We start from the raw sequence: 3,778 nt of genomic DNA on the forward strand, positions 1-3,778 counted from the left end.
CGTAAATATTATTGTCGTAAACATGTATATTCCTATGACTACAGGTACTTAAATCAAAAATGGATTTGCTAATATTGTCACTGTAACTTTTACAACTATATTAAAATGAAATTTATATATTGCATGTATGATTCAATTAGTTGTTATTGTGTGACCTGCCAATTATGCAATAATTTAGTATTTAGTTTATTTGGGGCTAGCATTCAGAATAATTAGTGCTAAACTAAATTACAGCAATCAATTTTAATTTTAATTTTAAATGTTAATTTTAATTCCAACACTATGCATTTTAATCATTGCCCCCAGGTTAAGAGCTAAGGATTATAACCCCTGGCAATTACGAGTCAACAAACATATGAATTTTATAAATATTCGTTTTCCTATACATGGAAGGGCGGAAAGTAGCTCAGTAGTAAAGCGCTCAATTGATGCGCGGTCGGTTTGTGATCGATTCCCGTCAGTGAGCCCATTGGGCTATTTCTCGTTCCAGCCAGTGCACCACGACTGGAACATCAAAGGCCGTGCTATCCTGTCTGTGGGATGGTGCATATAAACGATCCCTTGCTGCTAATCGAAAATAACAGCCCATGAAGTGGCGACAGCGGGTTTCCTCCCTCAATATCTGTGTGGACCTTAACCATATGTCTGACGCCATATAACCGTAAATAAACTATTTCCTTCCTTCCTATACATGAAAATATATAGACTCGGAGAGACACAAGAACAGACCCAATAAAGACCCATGATGTGCTCATCGCAATGTCAGCTGTATCTGGAGACATGTGTGTCATTCACCCAAGAAGTGACACTTATATAGTATCTGTATCACCATGTTGTTAACTTGTTAATCATGTTTCATTCTGGAAAGAAAACTACAGACTACATTACCAAAGTGTGACTCCAGGCCTGTTGCTTATAAAACTCTAGACGCGAGACTTCAATAAGAGTCCGAGAAACTATTGTCATGACAACGCCATACAAATTGTATGCGTGTGACGTCATAAGACATTGAGTCTGGACTCTTAAAACCTTTATACGCACGGGCGCTGATTATTCATTTACATTCGTCAGGAAATAAGAAAAGTTGAACAATTACTCTGTGTTAATATGAATACTAAATGATATATAACCAGTATAACCATAGACGTACGATCCCCTATAGTTGTAGTGGGGGGAGGGGGGGGGGGGGGGGGGGGGCAGGGGGGAGTTTTATCCGAATTATACCAATTAAACTAAAATGCCCGAATCTGAATAACAACACTAAACAGCTATATAGGGTTCGAAACGAATCACTGCGTATTTTTACATGGAAGGGCGGGATGTAGCCCAGTGGTAGAGCGTTCGCTTGATGCGCGGTCGGTTTGGGATCGATTCCCGTCAGTGGGCCCATTGGGCTATTTCTCGCTCCAGCCAGTGCACCACGACTGGAACATCAAAGGCCGTGCTATCCTGTCTATGGGATGGTGCATATAAACGATCCCATGAAGTGCCGACAGCGGGTTTCCTCCTTCAATATCTGTTTGGTCCTTAACCATATGTCCGACGCCACATAACCCTAAATAAAATGTGTTGAGGGCGTCGTTAAATAAACCATTTCCTTCCTTCCTTCTTTTACATGGACTACAAGTGATATTGTTAGTAGAATTATGGAAATACATGGCAAAATGGTTTCCTGCCAGCTCGTATTGTTTGCACATATCCTTCGTTTTTTCCCGAATGTGAACAATTTTCTTTATTTATTCTTCATTTCCAGTGTGTCATGACTCGACCCCTTCCCACAGCACGTCGCTAGCTACAGTACAGAGCCCCAGCACAATATACATGTACAACGCACTATAAATAACTATTCGTCATTAAATACATCAAAACTAAACATAATGCTTACATAATTAAAGGGACATTCCCGAGTTTGCTGCATTGTTAGATGTTTTCAACTAATAAAATATGTCTACGATTAAACTTGCATATTAAATATATTTTCTTGTTTAGAATATCAGTGTCTGTATATTCAATGTGTTTCTGGTCGTCTTAATATTTGTAAGAAGCCGAAACTGGATTGCGAAAAAAACTTCTTTTTTTTTTTTACGAAATAAAATGAAAATTGACCTAGTACAGATATTAGAACGATCAGAAACACGTTTAATATACAGCCACTAATATTCTAAACAAGAAAATATATTTACTATCTAAGTTTAATCGTCGAAACATTTTATTACTCGATAACATCTTTAAAAAATTGCAGCAAACTCAGGAATGTCTCTTTAACAAGACAATGCTGTCGCAAATTGATATAATCTCTCGAATGAAGAATTTATCACACGTTATCAGTTTCCAGGGTTGTATATTATTCATTTTTTTGTTGTAATTATTCTATGCTAAATATGCATATATGCGTCAATGAGACGTTCTTGTGTATAAAAAAAACCCCACTATCTATCTTCGCATAATGTTTCTGTTCGTACGTATGCCCTATTATGGGAAATGTATATACAGTAACTATTGTTTATGTTCTACGAATTTTCCCTCATCCTATCGAGTTCCTGGTATATAATTTTTTTTTTTAAATAACTATATCCCCCACCCCTTGTATGGGCATCAATTGTGTTTCCCTCTCATAGCCAACAGCATGAACAGCACATATAGCCTATGCTAGTCGTTGGAACGGGATATGACCGTGCAATACAATACAATCTGTATTTCAGCCATTGCATGAGTACTCTTGTTAAGGGGACATATTCCCATTTAATAAAAGAAAGAGAAAGCAAACATATGAACCAGTTATAACAACAGTAAACAACAGAGATTTAATACTTATATCTGCATCCATATGCCACACGGAAATAAATATACATACACGTGTGCGCACGCACATGCACACGAACATTTACATTTATACACACGTGTACAAACGCGCGCGCGGACACACAGACATACACACACACACACACACACACACATATATATATATATATATATATATATATACACACGCACACACACACACACACACACACACACACACAAGAACACATACAGAGAGAGAGAGAGAGAGAGTTGGGAGAGATGAGAGAGAGAGAGAGGAGAGAGAGATAGAGAGAGATTTTTTTTAGAGAACTAGAGAGAGAGAGAGAGAGAGAGGAGAGAGGGGATTGTTTTTGGGGGGGGGGGGGGGAAGAAAGACAGAGACAAAGTGTCACGGGGATCCTATAATACCCGTAACTGAATGAAACACGGTTATCAAAAATATCTCTCCTAACTGTATATCTATTAGATATCTCTGTAACGGGCGGTTAAACCCTAGTATGGCTCGTCTAGGTATGATCAGAGATAAGATCTTATATAAAGTATATATTATCGTAGCACGTTTAGTTCACTAGAAAACACAACAAAAACACAATACACTTTGGAATCTGTATTAACCTACGCTGACAAATGTACTGCCGCAGTAGTTAATTAATAACAACAATAATAACAACCCAGAACTGATCACTTAATTAGTTCATCTCTAGGTGTCTAGTTTACACAATATGCTAATCACTTCACCGTGACACAACACCCACACGTGTGATAATTTTGAGAAACGCTAACATACACACGTGCGATAATGGAGAAACGCTTCCAGGGGAACTTAATTAATAAAGGAATTACAACACTATTCCTAACTGGTTAATTTTTAATTAACCCTAACTACTCATTCAATAACCTTGTAATACAGAATTAATACTGGTACCTATCACAATAAAGACAATAACCTACAGTTTACCTAGGTCCTCTAGGA

The sequence above is a fragment of the Gigantopelta aegis genome, chromosome 5, assembly GCF_016097555.1.
Source record: "Gigantopelta aegis isolate Gae_Host chromosome 5, Gae_host_genome, whole genome shotgun sequence".
NCBI lineage: Eukaryota > Metazoa > Mollusca > Gastropoda > Neomphalida > Peltospiridae > Gigantopelta > Gigantopelta aegis.